This window comes from Ovis aries, chromosome 25 (genome assembly GCF_016772045.2).
Source record: "Ovis aries strain OAR_USU_Benz2616 breed Rambouillet chromosome 25, ARS-UI_Ramb_v3.0, whole genome shotgun sequence".
In the NCBI taxonomy this organism is placed as follows: Eukaryota; Metazoa; Chordata; class Mammalia; order Artiodactyla; family Bovidae; genus Ovis; species Ovis aries.
The window spans coordinates 4,724,052-4,743,306 of record NC_056078.1 but is presented as its reverse complement, the minus strand read 5'-3'; the positions used below and the strand labels follow the sequence as shown (position 1 = coordinate 4,743,306).

Genomic DNA, 19,255 nt, shown 5'->3' with positions numbered 1-19,255 from the left:
TGAAGGTCCAAAGCAATCTTGCCACTGATGTGCCTTATTTTACTTAGAGAGTTCTCCTTCTTTTCTGACTTTCTCTGGTAACTGCATTTAAATAATTTTTGCATTTGTTAACATCTGTCACTCAGAAGTACAGACTGATAATCAAGATAGAAATTTAAAATCGAATGTATCCATTTTGATCCTCAATAGTTACTCTGTTGGGGGCGGGGGGGAAACAAGAACAAACCCATATTTTCTAGAGAAGAAATTGAAAGCAGTGTTGTGGGAAGATGGCTTTGTTCATCTTGCCTGCTTGAGTGGATTATAAGTTTCCTTAAGTCAGAGCTTTGGGTCTATGTATCTTTCACTGCTTGCCATGGGGCCTTGCCCATTAGTAAATGCTTAATGAATGCCCAATTTCAGGAATGAAGAGGTTCGTGGAAGTTTGACTTTGTTGATGCCTTATTTGTTCTTAATCAGAAAATTTTTGTTGTGGTCACTCTTTGATGGCTCCAGCTCCATAGTCAATGGAAATGTTATGTGTGTGCTAGGAATTCAGAGTCTGGTAACAGAGAGAGGAAATATTCACAGAGGTCAAATTTTAACATGAGTTTTATAGTTGAAGAGGATTTAAATGTATATATTCTCTAATATTCAAGAAAATTAGAGATACCAACAGACCGTGTCATGCAAAGATGGGCATAATAAAGGACAGAAATGGTATGGACCTAACAGAAGCAGAAGATATTAAGAAGAACTATACAAAAAAGATCTTCATGACCCAGATAAACACAGTGGTGTAATCACTCACCTAGATCCAGACATCTTGGAATGGGAAGTCAAGTGGGCCTTAGGAGGCATCACTATGAACAAAGCTAGTGGAGGTGATGGAATTCCAGTTGAGCTATTTCAGATCCTAAAATATGATGCTGTGAAAGTGCTTCACTCAATATGCTAGCAGATTTGGAAGACTTAGCAGTGGCCACAGGACTGGAAAAGGTCAGTTTTCATTCCAGTCCCAAAGAAAGGCAGTGCCAAAGAATGCTCAAACTGCTGCACAATTGCACTCATCTCACATGCTAGCAAAGTGATGCTCAAAATTCTCTAAGCCAGGCTTCAACAGTACGTGAACTGTGAACTTCCAGATGTTCAAGCTGGATTTAGAAAAGGCAAAGGAACCAGAAATCAAATTGCCAACATCTGCTGGATCATCGAAAAAGCAAGAGAGTTCCAGAAAACATCTATTTCTGCTTTATTGACTATGCCAAAGCCTTTGACTGTGTGGATCACAACAAACTGTGGAAAGTTCTCCCAGAGGTGGGAATACCAGAGTATTCCAGGTATTACCTGCCTCTGAGAAATCTGTATGCAAGTCGAGAAGCAACAGTTAGAACTGGACATGGAACAACAGACTGGTTCCAAATCAGGAAAGGAGTACGCCTAGGCTGTATATTGTCACCATGCTTATTTAACTTCTATGCAGAGTACATCATGCGAAATGCTGGGCTGGATGAAGCACAAGCTTGAATCAAGATTGCCAGGAGAAATATCAATAACCTCAGATATACAGATGACACCACCCTTATGGCAGAAAGTGAAGAAGAACTAAAGAGCCTCTTGATGAAAGTGAAAGAGGAGAGTGAAAAAGTTGGCTTAAAACGCAACACTGAGAAAACTAAGATCATGGCTATCGGGTCCCATCACTTCATGGCAAATAGATGGGGAAACAGTGGAAACAGCGAGCGACTTTATTTTGGGAGGCTCCAAAATCACTGCACATGGTGACTGTAGCCATGAATTTAAAAGATGCTTGCTCCTTCGAAGAAAATCTGTGACCAACCTAGATAGCATATTTAAAAGTAGAGACATTACTTTGCCAGCAAGGATCCATCTAATCAAAGCTATCGTTTCTCCAGTAGTCAAGTATAGATGTGAGAGTTGGACTGTAAAGAAAGCTGAGCACTGAAGAATTGATGCTTTTGAACTGTGATATTGGAGAAGACTCTTCAGAGTCCCTTGGACTGCAAGGAAATTGGACCAGTCCATCCTAAAAGAAATCAGTCCTGAATCTTCATTGGAAGGACTGATGCTGAAGCTGAAACTCCAATACTTTGGCCACCTGATGTGAAGGACTGACTCATTGGAAAAAACCCTGATGCTGGGAAAGATTGAAGGTGGGAGGAGAAGGGGATGAGAAAGGATGAGATGGTTGGATGGCATCACCAACTCAGTGGACATGAGTCTGAGTAAGCTCCGGGAGTTGGTGATGGACATGGAAGCCTGCCGTGCTGCAGTCCAGGGGTTCGCAAAGAGTCAGACTTGACTGAGCGACTGAACTGAACTGATATATATATGTATATTATATACATTTGTAAGGGGAGGAAATGGCTTACCAGGTGGTGCTAGTGGTAAAGAACCCACTTGCTAATGCAGAAGACTTAAGAGACATGGTTTGATCCCTGGGTATGAAAGATCCCCTGGAGAAGGGCATGACAATCCACTCCAGTATTTTTGCCTGGAGAATCCCAAGGACATAGGAGCCTGGCAGGCTGCAGTCTGTGAGGTCGCAGAGTCCAACTCAACTGAAGTGACTTAGCATGTATGCGTGCATGCTTGCAAGAAGAGGAGAACATCCAGTAATTGCCAGAGAGGGAAAGAATGTAAATACAGGAACCGGTAGGGCCCTGCCTGTGTCAGCGTCCGGGTGGGCTTCTCGGCCTGGGCAGTGCGGCCACCTCCCGTCTGGAGCTGGGCCTGGGGTGAGGCCTCTTACTCTTGTGTTGCCTAGAGCCTGTCACTTCCAGGAAATCACTTTCAATTTCATTGGTCCTGCCTCTTCCCCTCTTCTTTCTCCTGTTTTCTTCCCCTGACACCATTTCCTGGGGTAATCCATTTATTTATGCATTCTTTTATACAGCAAATGCTTATGAAGTCAGTGAGAGCCGCACTCCCTTGGTTTCAGCTTTGTACCTCAAGAGTCAAGAAAAACGTGATGTTGTTTATAGGCATGTTGTTACTGATACTGATGAAAGCTTTTTTTTTTTTTTTTTAATGTGGACCATTTTTAAAGTCTATTGAATTTGTTACAATATTGATTCTGTTTTATGTTTTGGCTTTTTGGCCTCCTGGCACGTGATATCTTAGCTCCCTGAACAGGGATCTAACCTATACCCCTGTGTTGGAAGGTGAAGTCTTACCTACTGGACCACCAGGGAAGACCTTGAAAGCTATCTTTTAATCACTGATTCCTCTTGGTCAGGTACAGGGCTAAATACTGTTTATAATCAAAACCCTTCTCTGACTTGAAAACCTGGGGCTTTCAAGATAAAGTTACAGTTCCTTGACCTTGCTTTTAATGCTCAGCGCATCTGCTAAATAGTCTTTCTAGCTATAGCTTTTACTGTTTGCTTAAACATGAATTGATTGCTCTGGCCAGACCTGTTTATCCATCACCCTCTGTGAGGCTTTGCGCAGCCTGGAGCGCGCGGCCCTTTTTCTCTCTTTGAAGATAAGAGTAGAACCGTTGTTTGAGGCACGCTCCCATCTCCCCTGCGCCCTGGGCCCTGAGCCTCCTTCCTCTCACAGATTGAGCTGTGAGGACCGCCCACCTCTCCAGTCTGGCACAGGGCCTGGTTTCCACCACTTGCTCAGATGCCTGCTGCTCGGCGCCCTCGGTTTGTGGTATCAGTGCCTCGTGGAGCAGTCAACACGCTAGCAGCCATGCTCAGCGTCCCTCTAGTCCTTGGATATTAAAGGTCTGAGTGACCCTCAATTGTGTAGTGTTTCAGATCTCACTTTTTCATCTTGTATGTGGAGAAAAATTTGTTTTGGATCATTTAAAAAGCAGAACACATTCAAGGGGAAAATGAGAGGAGAAATCAACTTAATTTTCTCTTTGGAGGGCCAAACACGAGCATCATATTATCTCATTGAATCTTCCTGCCTGTCACACCACATCATTTATTATTCCTTTATGAATGGGGAGGCTGGCTCAAAGATTCACGGTAGTTTCTCCAAGGCCACCCAGATAGTAGGTGGAGGGAAGAGGATTCCCCTTCCTTTCACGATGCTTGTTCTCTGAAGTCCTTGCAGTTTCCACTTGTCTTTGCCTGTCTCTCAATTCTGTGTTTTTGTTTAGCTGTTCCTCATCTGCACTCGCTGCTGTAAGCTGGAGCCTGATTAACTGATTTAACAGCATCTCTTCCATGTTGCCCTTTCCCCTGTTTTCCTTTTCCTTCCTATTCCCATATTCTTGATTTCTTTCCTGACATGTATATATATATATATAATTTTTTTTGGCTGCACTGGGCCTCTGTTGCAGTGTGCAGCTTTTCTCTAGCTGAGGCACATGGGCTACTCATGTTGCAGCGCAAGGGCTTCTCAGTGTGGTGTGCAGGCTTCCCTACTTGGGGACCATGGGCTCTGGAGCGTGCAGGCTTTGTTGCACCGTGGCATGTGGGAGGGGTCTTATTTCCCTGACTGGGGATTGAATCTGAGTTCCCTGCATTAGAAAAGTGAAGTAAACTGTAGAAGTGTTAGTCGCTCCGCGGTACCTGACTATTTCAACCCCATGGACTGTAGCCCTTGTGATTCTCCAGGCAAGAATACTGGAGCGGGTAGCTAGTCTCTTTTCCAGGGTATCTTCCTGAACCGGGAATTGAACCCCGGTCTCCTGCTTTGCAGGCAGATTCTTTACCATCTGAGCCACCAGGAAGCCCTCCCTGCATTGGAAGGCAGACTCCTAACCACTGGACCCTCAGGGAAGTCCCATCCATGTTTTTGAACATTTTAAAGGACATTTTGAATACAGGCCCTTTTGTTTGTTGTTGTTTGTCTGTTTTAACCCATATACCTCTTGAGTTTTCTTGTCTGTACCACTAGCCCAGGTGGAAAAGAGTTTGCCCAGCGGTGGGTTCTGTTATCTGCATTTCAAAGATGACAGGAGTGTTGGGTTCCTTGATATGAGACCAGCAGAGCTGTGACGGCAACTGATTTTGCTTGTAGCGGCAGCAACAATGACCACAATTATTAATGCTCAGAAAGGCAGAATCAGCTGTTTTTCTAAAATATTTTTGTGCTTTGTGTAATACTGTTGAATGCTTTTCTGGTTGAAAATACTGCTGCTGTTAGGATTATTTCTTGTCTAAATGAAGGTGCTACACAGACTTTTGTGACCGGCAGTCCTATTTGCCTGAGTGAAAGCTATCCTTGCCATTTCTGTATTAGTTTGAAAATATAGAGGATAAAAATAACAAAAGAAAGAAAAGGCATAGTAATTAAGGCTGACTTGTGGTAGATGGCGGGGTAGGAATGTTCTTATTTAAAATACTGGGAAATGTAAATATTTGACTTGATATAATGTGACCATACATTCTTCACTAGATTGTGATTATTTAAACCTTCTGTTGAAGTCTTAGACAGATGGTCTTTTGAGTAATGAACACGCTTTTGAATACAGCAAGATGCCATTTGGTAAACTGATGAATTGGCATTATTAATAATTTATGCAACAAAAAACCCAATGTGAGAGTAGGTAGCTGCAGATCAAAAAATCCTAAACTCCATCTTATACATAGTTAAGAGTTTTCAGGCATTTCAACAGCTATTCTGTTTCTATTCTGTTTCTGTGAAGGAATGAAAAAAAGACTCATTATCACAGTTACCATTATCCAACTGTATTTACTAAGAGTCTGTGTGTGGCTGGGCTTCGCAGTGACCCAGTCTGCCTTCCTCCTTGCAGGTTATTATGATAAGACAACAGAATGCAGTGAGTTAGGCACATATGGAAGCAAAATTAAAATGATCAAGAAGAACAACAGTACTGAAGAACAACAAGAACAATCAAGAAGAACAACAAAATAACTAATTATTTTCGTACATTTCAAGCTGAAAATGTAAGCTTGATCTTTAGCTTAAAAGAACCAAAAAGGCTTAGTTTTTCTTCCCACATTTGTGCCCAAGCCCCTTCCCTTTATCCCCTAGAATTTTAGACACATGCAGGACCTCAGTGTTTTGTAATCTTTAGGGAAAAGTGTCCTATTTGAGTTTCCCAGATAATAGAAGCTCTCATCAAATACCATGCCCATCTTAATCACTTGGCATAGTTTTTTAAATGAACATCATCATGTTTGGTATAATTATGAATGCATTAGAAACTGACGTGGATCCCTCTACTCAGATATCTGGGCTCTCAAGGGCATGTGCTTTCTCTTTTAGAAGCAGCTTTACTTTGCCTGTGCTGGGTCTTGGCTTCAGTGCACAGGCTCAGTGGTTGCGGCATGTAGGCTCTCTAGTTGCAGTGCATGGGCTTTGTTGCCCAGTGGCACGTGGGATCTTAGTTCCCTGACCAGGGATTGAATCCTCATCACCTGTACTGGAAGGTGAATTCTCAACCATCGGCCCCCCAGGGAAGTCCTCGGCATCAGCTTTCCATTGTTGTGTAGTTAGAGAATCCACTGCTTACTTGCTGCTGCTGCTAAGTCACTTCAGTTGTGTGCGACCCCATAGACGGCAGCCCACCAGGCTCCCCCGTCCCTGGGATTCTCCAGGCAAGAACACTGGAGTGGGCTGCCATTTCCGTCTCCAATGCATGAAAGCGAAAAGTGAAAGTGAAGTCTCTCAGTCGTGTCCGACCCTCAGCGACCCCGTGGACTGCAGCCTTCCAGGCTCCTCCGTCCATGGGATTTTCCAGGCAGGAGTACTGGAGTGCGGTGCCATTGCCTTCTCCGATTGCTTACTTGAGAAGGGTTTAGAAAGGCCAGTCCTATCTTAGTATCATTATGAGAAGTTTTCATCTTGTAGGAAACCTGGAAGGGTCTCTGGGCCTTCCTGGTCAAGAAACTAAGGTTCTCAGAGACCTGCCCACACTCAGGCGCCTTCTGTGATTCCTTATAAACTGCAGTGGGCACGTGGCTAGCAGAGTGTTCTGTTCCTCTGCTGATGCTTAAGGTGCAGTTCCAAGGTTAAACACTGTGCCCAGACTGAACATTTTCATACTGTCCAGGCTTATCTTCCAAAACTAGTGTATTGCTTTACCATGTTTCTGCCCAAGTAAAGAACCAAAAGCACTGATTGTTAGCTGCCAAGATGTTAGATGAGGCTCCGCTTCTCTCCGCATGTCAGCTCACTTGCAGTCCTGAGCAAACGGTATAAAACGAGGCAGGTAAGAGCTTAATCCAGGAGTGCAGCAAAACTGATTAAAGCACGCTTGCATTCACGTTGGACCAACCCGGATCCAGCTAGATCCAGCCCCTGCATGGACCAGACTCTGTGCCCTTTCCTGCCTCTGCACACTCCACTGCAGCCAACGCCCTTGCTTATTTAGCACCTGGCCCAGGTGTCGTGAGCGGCCCCGCGAGGACCTGGCTGGGTTGCCATCCAGACCAGTTCAGGGAGCTGGGATCCCGTGGGACAGTACGTTCCTGTCATCACCAGACCAGACAGAGAGGCCTGTCTGCGTCCCTCTCCCCACTGTCCCTGTGGGGCTTAGCTACACCTGCCCTACGCTAGACGCAGAGTGAATGTTTGTGTAAATAATACATGGATGAAGTGTGTCAGTTGAGCTGATCACTCTTGGGGGTTATGAAACAAGTGTTTCATCCTCCATAAGTCTTAATATTGTAGAAAGGCAAACGCCAAACAATACAGCTATTCTGGCTTTCATCCTGATTGTGAGTTGAGGAAAGCATACACAGGGTAGGAAGCAAATAGAGGTGGTGAGTGAGGTTGTTTGTTGTGTCTCTGAGAATATTTCCTGGGGTAGAGGGGTGGCTCTTCAGCTGTGTTTGCTTATTCTACCAAACCCCAATCTTGTGAGCCTGCTAACAGGGCAGCTGCAGGAGGAAACCATCCAGTTCTCGAATCTGTGGTTTACAGACTCTGTGAGCACCTTTGTGATTCGGGCTCTGCTTCCAGTGTATGCGTGATTATTAATAACAATGTTCATACTAATATTTATTTTCCTTTGCTCAAGTAATTGCTCTGTAGAAAAGCTTGTCTGTAAAAAATGTATTGCGTAATTACTTCTCCGGAAAATTGGCTTCTTACTTCCTCTTAGGAGGATTGAAAAGAGTAGGAATCCCATTTGGGGACCACCAATCAAGTGTCAGGGCTTCCCAGGTGGCAGTAGTAAAGAACCCGCCTGTCAGTGCAGGGGGCGTAGAGATGTGGGCTTGATCCCTGGGCTGGGAAGATCCCCTGCAGGAGGCTACCTACTCCAGCATTCTTGCCTGGAAAATCCCACGGACAGAGGAACCTGGCAGGCTAGTCTGTGGGTCACAGCGAGTCGGGCACGACTAAGCGAATAACGGCACACAGTCTGTGTCAGGCCCTAGTTCAGGCTACCCTGTGTGGCCTTTGCACAGCACGGGTGTTAAACCAGCCACCAGCAGAGTCGTCTGTGCCTCCACCTGACTCACAGTCAGCCGCAGCCCTGCAGGTGAGAGATCTTGGCCAGGTCTCTAGTGTTTTGGAGAAAACTGCATGAAGACGAAGGAATTTGAAAATGAAATGTGGACTGTTGGTTCATCACTTATCAACAAGAATTGTTTCATTAAACACCGTAGAAGGCCTCCAAGAAAATCTTGGTAATAATGTGGTTCAGTTGATGGAGGTGCTGACACTCTTAGATTGATTTTTTTCATGGATTTTACTTTTCATCACTCTGCTCTGTCCACCGTCACTAAAGTGATCCTCAGAACGCATTTTGAAAACGAGGTTCTAGACACACATGACTAGAAAGAGACCTGTGATTCTGTCCCTTGGAGTGACTGGTCACGCTGTGACCCCTCATCCAGAAAGGCTTTGTGTCTTACAGGGGCTGTGTTCCCACACAGGGGTCACCTGGATGTGACTCCGAGAAGCCAGCTTCTCGCTAACCTGTGGATAGTAATCTCCTGTTGTTATTTATTCCAGTGATGGATCCTACATACAAAAATCTGTTTTCTTTTAGGCGAGGTGAGGCAAGGTTTGGGGCCAGAGTTTGTTTTATTACTTATTTATTTAGCCTTCTATTTATTTGGAGAGATGTACTCCCATGGTCCGAAGCATATTTGGTGAGCTGTTTTTCTCTCACTTCCCTTCCTTGCAGCATCTGCTGCCATCAGCCTCTCGCCCATCCTTCCAGACGTGTGTCATGCGCATTCATGCAGATACTAATATTCTTTATGTCTAGTCCTGAAACGGTAGCCTGTGAACAGTACCTTGCATCTCTAAGTATGTTTCTTAAATTCCTTAGCTTTATATAGAAGTTAAGTTGGTTTGGAAAAAGGCATTTGTTGATCTTCTGTTTAAATGGTTCTGGAAGGCCGGGTGAGAGAGTGACGGCCCTCTTGGCAGGCACCTGGCACTCCTGGGGGTGGGACAGGCCTGGTGCCTGATGTGGCAACAAACCCTCCCGTCCAGGAAACATTTCTTGACTAACCAGCATTCTTGCTCTCTCCTTGCCCATTTCCTCAGACGCTCTATGATTCATTGGCACGCTGACAGAAAGTTCCAGACCATTTTCCCCTCTTGCCCCTGCTCCTTGCCCCAGAGAACACACCTCACCCAGTGTGTCCTTGCCATTGCCGACTCCCTGCTCATCTCTGACCACGCTAGCCTTGTACAATCTATTGGCCCAAACTTGCCCTTTAACTGTATATGGTCCTTTATTGTCGTTTGACTCATCAAAGTTAGACTGTGAGTTTGAGGACAGACACCCCAGCTTACGCGTTTTAGAGTTGGGTAGGGGGTAGGTGGTAGTTTATCAGTAAATCTGTGTTGGAATCTAGAATCCTGTCTCTGAGTCGCTACAGAAGACGCTTCCTGAATATTTCTTGGGTCCCAGTGTGACGTCTCCAGCCCCCAGCTTCCATGACCCCTTCCAGCCTCCAGTGCATCCCTCCCTCTCCTGAGGCGCCCTGGTGGCTCCCTCTTTCTGGGCCCTCGTCTCTGGCCTGTTTCTGCCTCCTGTGCGTCACTCAGCCACATGCTCATCCTCCTGCTCAGCAGATAGCACACACCTTGTGATGGCCAGTTTAATATGTTGCCCTGGCTAGACTGTGACGCCTGGCTGTCCGGTTGAGGGTGCTGGCCCAGTGCTGCTGAGTAGGTGTTCTGTAGATGTGACCCACTTCTGCAGTCTTAACTAAAAGAGATTTTAAGTAAAGAAGGTGATCTGGGCGGGCCCCATCCCGTAGGTTCCAAGGCTTTCGGAGCCAACCCGAGGCTTTCTGGAGGAAGAGTGCATTCTGTGTGTGGACTGCAGTCTCCGCTTGGCTCTTGTCTCCAGTTTCCAGCCCATCCTTGGAATTCACACTTGCCAGGACCCACCCCTCCCCCAGCAGTTGTGTAAACCAGCTCCTCCCCTTCCCTGTATGTGTCTACACAGGCGCTGCTCATTCTCTTTCCCTGGTGGAGCCCTGACTGATCTGCTGCTGGAAGCCTCCTTCAAGGAAATATCCAGTCCCCCTGTCTTCCTAACAGTCAGTCTCCATGGACTCATTGCCTGTGAAAGCACACAGCAGACATGAGACACAGCCCTGGGCCATAAGGCTTCAGCCTCCTTGTTTTTTTTTTTTCTTTTTTAAAGGATTTTGCTTGTTTTGGCTGCACCACGGGCATGTAAACTCTTAAACTCCAGTTCCCCCACCAGGGGTCGAACCTGTGCTCCCTGCATCTGAAGGCAGACCGCCGTTGAAGTCCTGTCCCCTCTCCTGAGAGCCCTGGTCCTCTCAGCGGCAGCCAGCCCCCAGCCCTGGCCACGGCTCTGCTGCTCTGTCCTGCCTCGGCACTGTCACCCGCTCCTGCCGCCCAGAAGGTGCATCTTTTGCCTCCTGCTCCTCCTCTGTGTGAAGGAGGTTTCACTGCTTCTGAGCATCTCTCCTGACCAGCCCCATCTCTTGTTTTCTCGAGGCAGCTTTCTTCCTGATGCTTCCTTAGTGCCATGCAGCCTGTTCTCCAATACCCAGAGCAATACTGTAGCACTCTCTGCCTCGCCCTTTCCTGGACTACATACTGTTTTGAGGAGCTGAGTTTTGTCTTCCAGAATGCCCACTACCTGGCGTAGTCCCTGGGACAGCCTGAGTGGAGTGACTTGTGGTCATTAGCGTGTCATGCTTGGGGCTTTCCGTTACCCCACGAGGAGCAGGTTGAAGTGTGTTGGGTCACACCTGGTCACACCTGGCACCTTCCTGAGAGCCAGGCGTGGGGCTGTCTGGGGCCATGTGACCAGTCCTGTCACTGATGGCTGGCTGGGCAGCCTCTGCCTTCCACATCTCTCACCAGACAAAGCAGCAGGTTCGTAAAGTCATTGACTCTAACTGAGGAGGAGTGGGCCATGAAACCCTTTTGTTAAAGTAGATGAGAAGTGGTAAGTTGGTGAGGGAGGAAATCTCAGAGTCAGAGTGGCCTTTTAGACTGTCTCTCTTCTCCGGGCAGTGGGGAAGGAAAGTCTTGTATCAAGAGTTGAGGTGCTTTCTGAGGTGAGGGACGTCTTCACAGGCAAAAGTGAGACCACGCTGAGGATCAGCGGGCGGCAGGGAGCCTGGGAGCCGCACCCCGCGCTTTCCTAGTCTTCAGGAGCATGGGGCTACTCCGTGCTCCTTGTCTGGAGCCCTCCAGCTTCTGTGAGCCCTGGGATTTAGACCTGGCTCTGGGTCTGCTGGCAGATCAGAAGGATTTTTTCATTTTTGTGATCTGAGAGTTCCTAACCGACCTGCAGTTGGCCACCTGAGGAGCGTGGCTGCTGGTCTTCCTCTATCAGTGATACCAGACAAAGGAGGGAAGACTGGAACCCCCACTGAGCCTGTAAATAGTTTGTGTTCTGAACATTATCCGACACTTTGGCATCATAACTTGAGCTCGTAAAGGAAGCCAACAGTCACTTATTAAAAGAAGTAATATGGCTGTTTATTGACATGGAAAGAAGTCATGGATATACTAATTGAAAAGAGAACACTATTGTGTCTATAGTATTTATATAACACTGTGTCTGTAGTGTGGTGAAATTCTATTATTGTTACATTGTGAACATGTAAATCATTATTAGAAAACTAGAAGGACATCTTCATAAGTTTTTCCTTTTTCTGGACAGTTTAAATTTTTTTAGAAATAATTCTTGTACTTTATCAGAGTCAAAAGGTAATTATGACTTCTCAATTTTGGGGGGAGGGATGACAAGCGGTTAAAAGAAAACGGACAAAAATAAAAAGCCACAGCTTCTGTAAGGGCGGTGATCTTATGTATGATCACTGATTTTTCTGTCTGTTCCCTTTTTTTTTTTTAAAGGTAAGCAGATTACTCATGAAAAACCAAAGTCAACTCTGGTTCTCCTAGGGTACCTAGCTCCCACCTGAGCCTGTTAGATATCTGAGCTTTTAAACTTTTGAATCACATGCCAAAATTAAATGAGAAATGTGTATGAGAAGTGAGAAGTTGGAAATCAGTTACACTGTCTGTGGCCCCAAATTCTCAGTGTTCCACTGCAGGGAGCTTTGTACCAGTGCGTGCTCCCTGAATCCCTGGGTTGTCTGGTCAGAATCCCTGGGCTTAATAGTTGCTCCAGGCTTCTTGTGATTGTAATGCATGCTTGCAAGTGGAACTACCATGGTTTTTTTTTTTTTTTTTTTCTTTTTAAGATTTATGTGTTTAATTTCTTGGCTGTGGTGGCTTTCTGTCGCTGTGCAGGCCTTTTCTAGTTGCGATAAGCATGGGCTACTCTCTGGTTGCAGAGTGCAGGCTGGAGGCACACTGGCTTCGGTAGTTGGGGCTGGCAGGCTCCAGAGTGTGGGCTCAGGAGTTGTGGCTCACAGGTTTAGTTACTCCACGGCATATGAGATCTTCCTGGACCAGGGATTGAACTGGTGCAAAGTTGATTCTTAACCATTGGACCACCAGGGAAGCCTGGAACTACCTTGTTGTAAAGTATGAGAGTTCGGAAAGGAGCACGCAGCCTTGTTGCTGGGTCTGGCCTGTGTACAGATGTGTGAATCCCGATAATTCCTTTAAAAAGAATGCCCATGCTTACCCAGAGTGCAGAGGGCTCCATGCTCACATACAGGGAGTGGGTACACTACAGCCTGAGAGAAAGGGGGCCAGTTTTAGGAGCTTGTTTTGATTGAGATAAGAGCCTGAGAATATTCCAGGCACTGGGGTGCGTTTGTCTCTTTTCCTTTAGGAAGACTTGGTACCACTGCTGTGGTTGTTATTAGGCGCCTTTTGATAGTGAAATAGGCTGACTCAGCAGGTGGGGATGTTTGCAGCTGTTGTTATGATTCCAGCTATCATACTTCTTAACTTCATTGACTAAGCTTGTTTCATGTATGTCAGGGCAGATATTATTTTGGAGAGGTTAAGGTCATTATTGTCATTTAAGCACTTTCATATTTAGAAAATAAATCATGTAAAACATTCCCTGTGTCCCAAGATGTCCCAGAGCGTGGAAACAGTTCAATGCCTCTTCCATGTAGGCGTGGATAAAAATATAATTTTTATAGCAGAAAGAAGGAAGATTTGTGAAGGGGGCTGGGTTTACATAAATAAATGCAAATGCTTCTCTGTATCCCTCTACGTGTATGGTGGTGGTTTAGTTGCTAAGGCATGTCTGGCTCTTGTGACCCCATGGATTATAGCCTACCAGGCGCCTCTGTCCGTGGGATTTCCCGGGCAAGAATTCAAGTGGGTAGCCATTCCCTTGTCCAGGGGGTCTTCCTCTCCCAGGAATTGAACCCAGGTGGTCTCTTTACTTACTGAGCCACCAGGGACACCTGTGAAGTGAAGTGAAGTCACTCAGTCATGTCCGACTCTTTGTGACCCCGTGGACAGTAGCCTGCAAGGCTCTTCTGTCCGTGGAATTTTCCAGGCAAGAGTACTGGAGTCTGTTGCCATTTCCTCCTCCAGGGGATCTTTCCAACCCAGGGACTGAACCTGGGTCTCCCACATTGCAGGCAGACGCTTTAACGTCTTAGCCATCAGGGAAGCCCTATGGCCATATGTAAAACATTTGTTAGGAAAATATTATGGCAAAGTTAGAAATTCCAATCTTCTGAAGCATCAATTGTTTTATATCATGATAAAAAATATCTTTCAGGAAATCATTCAAATTTCACTTATTTATATACGGTACATTTTTCTCTTGTTAATTGGATAGACCTCAGGTGAAAACAGAAGTGCTGTGGCTTTGCCATGGTCTCTCGAGTCTGATCTCCCAGCAGCCGATTGTGGGCCTGCCTTCAGACGCAGTGGCGGTTGGCCGGTGCTAGACAGAGATCCTGGGGAGGGCTGTCGCAAGCCGAGCGAGCGTCCTGGAGGAGCGAGCGTCCTGGAGGAGCACACGTTTATGAAATGTACTTAAAATAGCTTCTTGCAGATTCTTGGAAAACATAGCTGTTTTGCTGTCGCCAAGGGAATTAGTAGGTGGCAAGCCTGATTTTTGTCATGTGCAAATGCCAGTGTGTACAAACAAGTCTGTTCTGTTCTCAGCCCTGGGTGGTTTGCATAGGCTTTGGGAGGACTACTTGTGAGTAGGAGAAAGGAGCAGTTCCGGGGGGGCTCAGCGGTTTCCTGGAAATGAGGTGGCTATGCCCAGACCACCAGACACTGGCTTGATCATTTCCTAGTTGTGTGATCTTAGCTACTTTTGATCTATTTCTTCCTTTGTACACATGATGATAGTTCTTTCTGCAATAGATTGCTGTGTGAATTAAATGAGACACCTTGATAAGACTTAACCATAGATGGGAGGCAACTGTGTCTTTTTCCCCATCCCTCTGTGCAGTTTGGCTTAAGTTCCTTTGACTGATACTCTGGCTTCTTGGATAGCCAGGAATGCTATAGATTGGGGTTGGGGTTGGGTTGTTGGGGCTCCTGATAGCCATGCTGAGAAATTTGCGTTTGATCTGTGGCAAAGGGAAACAACCAGAGATTTTAATAAGTTCTGAAGGACTGTGGTGATCAGACCTGTGCTTCATGAAGGTTATTCTGGTCCTGTGTTTATTATCAGAGGTTGATGCATTTTAGAACTTTAAGACAAAATAATTATGAACCATATATGAGAACTTCTTTAAAGGTGCACTCTGCTTCCAATCATCATGTGATTGGACCTACTAGAGATGAATAATTTCTAATGGATGAAATGTCCACACTTTCAAGCATGTTCAGTTCAGTTCAGTCGCTCAGTCGTGTCCGACTCTTTGCGACCCCATGAATCGCAGCACGCCAGGCCTCCCTGTCCATCACAAACTCCCGGAGTTCACTCAGATTCATGTCCATCGAGTCAGTGATGCCATCCAGCCATCTCATCCTCTGTTGTCCCCTTCTCCTCCTGCCTCCAGTCCCTCCCAGCATCGGGGTCTTTTTCAATGAGTCAACTCTTCCCATGAGGTGGCCAAAGTATTGGAGTTTCAGCCTCAGCATCAGTCCTTCCAATGAACGCCCAGGACTGATCTCCTTCAGAATGGACTGGTTGGATCTCCTTGTAGTCAAAGGGACTCTCAAGAGTCTTCTCCAACACCACAGTTCAAAAGCATCAATTCTTCTGTGCTCAGCTTTCTTCACAGTCCAACTCTCACATCCATACATGACCACCAGAAAAACCATAGCCTTGACTAAATGGACCACGTATGACATAGATTTAAATTTGAATTAGTTAAAACTGCAGGATCTGTTATTTACACTGCATATCTTTGAAATGATCTGATTGCAGCTTAACTCGCTATAAAATGAAATTTACCCTTTTTAAGCAGTAGGTGAAGGTGAAGTCGCTCAGTCATGTCTGACTCTTTGCGACCCCATGGACTGTAGCCCACCAGGCTCCTCCGTCCATGGGATTCTCCAGGCAAGAATACTGGAATGGGTTGCCATTTCCTTCTCCAGGGGATCTTCCCGACCCAGGGGTCGAACCCCGGTCTCCCGCATTGCAGGCAGATGCTTTAACCCCTGAGCCACCAGGGAAGCCCTGAGGAAAAGTAAAAGTGTTAGTTGCTCAGTTGTATTCTATTCTTTGCGACTCCATGGACTGTAGCCCACCGGACTCCTCTGTCCACGGAATTCTCCAGGCAGGACCACTAGAGTGGATAGCCACTCCCAACCCAGGGAGTGAACCCAGATCTCCTACATTTCAGGCAGATTCTTTACTGTCTGAGCCACTTTCCCACGATGACGTAAGTAAGTGGTAGCAGTGCTATTTGTACTTATCATAATAGCTTTAAATGATCACATCTTTGTGTGTGTTTTTGTTTTTTTTTGGCTGCATCATTCAGTACACAGTATCTTCGTTCCCCAACCAGGGATCGAACCAGGGCCCCCTGAATCGGAAGTGCTGAATTCTAACCACTGGACTGCCGGGAAATCCCCAAATTACTACATCTTTACCTACAAATGCTAAATATTCAGAGGGTACTTTCTTAGATTCAACACGATTTTTAAAAAGGAATGACAGCATTTTGTGTTGTCTATTGTGGGTTTGGGTAGGTGTTTTTTAAACAATGAACAGAAATAGAGATTAGAGGCTCGGCTGACGCCTGCACATTCCTTCCCCGCCCCGTTTGCTTTCTGTTTATCTGTAGTATCAAGGTTGTCTTTCCTCCAGGTCAAGCAGATGGACTGTTCTTAGATAGGGAGTGATCTTGGTGATAGCTTGTTTGTGAGGTACGGTGAAGACTGGTTTCTCAAAGTGTTGGTGTGATTTTCTTTCACAATTTCTTTGGTTTTTGAAATTTTCCTCTTCCCTTCTGCATTCTTTTGGTTGGTCTAATAATCAAATTGACATAAGAGAGATTAACAGGAGAAAAACTAATTTCATACACAGAGGCCCCAGAGGTATGGCACCTAACAAGTGACCAAAACAAGCTGTTTACACGTCTTTTTATTTTATTGTTTTAAATTGTATTGGGGTAGAGTTTATTTACAATGGTGTGATAATTTCTACTGTACAGCAAAGTGACTCAGTTATATAGGTGTAAATATATTCTTTTTCATATTCTTTTCCATTACAGCTTATCACAGGATACAATATAGTTCCCTGTGCTGTACAGCAGGACCTTGCTGTTCATCCACCCTCGATGTACTGGTTTGCTTCTGCTCACCCCAAACTACCAATCCTTTCTTCCTCCACTCCCTTCCCCCTTGGCCAAGTCTGTTCTCTGTGTTTGTGAGTCTATGTTTCATGGACGTGTTTGATTTGTGTAGTAATTTAGATTTCACATATAAGTGATATCATATAGTATTCGTCTTTCTTTGACTGACTCCGCTTAGTATGATAATCTCTAGGGCCAGTTACATCGCTGCAGATGTACATGACAAGCAGTTATTTGTGGAGGTTTGACAGAACAAAGAGAGTCTAGGCTTGGAGTAGCAGATTCATGAAGGAGCAACACAGTTGTTTACGCAGCTTCCTCTGCCCGAGTTCCCGCTCTCCAGCGATAAGGGTGCCCTCCACCCTCCGGGCACAGGGAGGATGTTTCCCATGGGAGCTTTGTTTCTTGCTTTCCAGGGGACAAAGGAGGGTCAGAGTGTCCTTCTTGTACTGGCTGTTTCTCAAATAACTTTAATTCAAAATAATAAAATGCCAAAGTGACATTTTAGGGGGCAGCCTGCCCTGAACTTCATCAATGTCAATTAGAAGCATCAAAGGAGCAGGTAAGTTGATGAAGGAGTAAAGACTAAATCCTGCTGAGCACTTTTATTGTCTAAGAGTTATTGTGTTAACGTACTACTTTAGTGCATAGATTCAGATACAGGCAAGAAAATAATTTAGGGGTTGTCCACTGTCAGTAAACCTGACAGTGTTTTAGATGAAGGAAAAAAATCAATTCTTGATATCATTTCTTAAAGAAACTCCTATTGGCACTGAGATCTTAGAATGCAGGAAGCTGTTAGGGGTTTTACATGTTCAGATGTGTTTTGGTTAAGCTTATCTGGTAGACTTCAGAGCTGTTTCCTTGGAACTCTTCTGTGTATCAGCGGAGACACCCTGGCTGGCTTCTGTCCTTATATTTCTTTTCCCTATTCACTTCAGGGTCCTCGGCCTGTGGGGTTTCTGTCTGCAGGGAGGGAACAGGTGGTGTCTGAAGCAACAGTGCAGAGGTGCAGCTGCGCAAATGAAAGTGTGGAAAAGGATTCAAGGGAATTTAGACTCCTATGCGTTTCATAGCTCTTTGGCTGTCCCAGTGGGTGCTGTTGATATGACCTTGTGAGTTACAGGGAGAAAAGAGGTTGCTGCCATGGACTGCCCAGCTCCGGCCTTGGCACTGGGGCTTGGCTGGGCTTTTTCTGCCATGGCGCACCCAGGGAGCAAGTGCAGGCCTTCCGGTGCACCACGGATCTCCAGATTGGTCCTCCTTGGGCCTTCCCCTCTGCACAAAAACAGCAGTTCATCATGGAACCCGGTAGAATCAAGGCAGTTCTGGTTGCCAGGTCACTGGGGCCTTCTGATGCCTGAGCACCATCCTCAGGCTCCTGGTGGGTGGACACGGGCCCCAGGGTGCAGCTCCGGGCCTCCAGCTCTGCTTCCAGAAGGCTGCGGATGGGGCATGCAGAGCTGAGGAAGAGCTGCTTCCTCAGTCCTTTCAGCCTCTCTCCCGCACATAGAGTGAGAGTGTTCTGCTCTCTGTCCAGCTCAAGGTTGAGCGCAGTGATGCACAGCCTTTCTAAGGTTATGGTTCAAGGCTAAGGCCATCTGGGCCCTGATTCCCTCCATGGAGTACTGAATCACCCAAGAAGTTCCTTCCTAAGTAGTGCAGAAGGGAAATCTCTTCTTCAGCCCTCACTGCTCCTGATAAAAGGGCTTTCTGGGTTCAGCGTGACTAAGGAATCCACTTCATTTCCACCGCATCTATCAAATGAGGAAGTTAAACTGAGATGGAGTATTCTGGCCTCGCGTTTGACGAGACCCTCAACCTCGGCATCTTTTCACCCCTGGATGGAGTACTGGGAGGGACTCTTTCTGAACCCTCAAGGCCTTGCTTGAGAAGTCAGCTGGCCACCCTGAGCCGAGAGATATGATTCATAGCTGGGACCTTTGTCCAGCGCTTCTGCTGCTTTCCTTACAGTGACAAACCCAGGAGAGGGCTGGAGACTGCAGACCGCAGACGCCGAGTGGAGGAGCTGCCTGTCTGCTCTGCAGAGGGGCCCAGGAGGGGCGGCTCCCTCCAGGGTGCCGTAGACAGACTGCGCAGGCAGCACTCGCAGCCAAGGTCAGACAGGTTCAGGATGCACTGAAAGCAATGCAGACAAAACTCGTATCCCATCTGTCCCTGGTCTGAGCAGATGACAAAACTAGGAAAAATCACTTCATATT

General features: G+C 46.2%; 1 protein-coding gene across 23 annotated transcripts in view; it reads left to right on the top strand.

Moving 5' to 3' along the window:
• SIPA1L2 (signal induced proliferation associated 1 like 2) overlaps positions 1 to 19,255 on the top strand; it is a 247,224-nt gene that overhangs the window by 84,401 nt on the left and 143,568 nt on the right. The window lies entirely within an intron of this gene.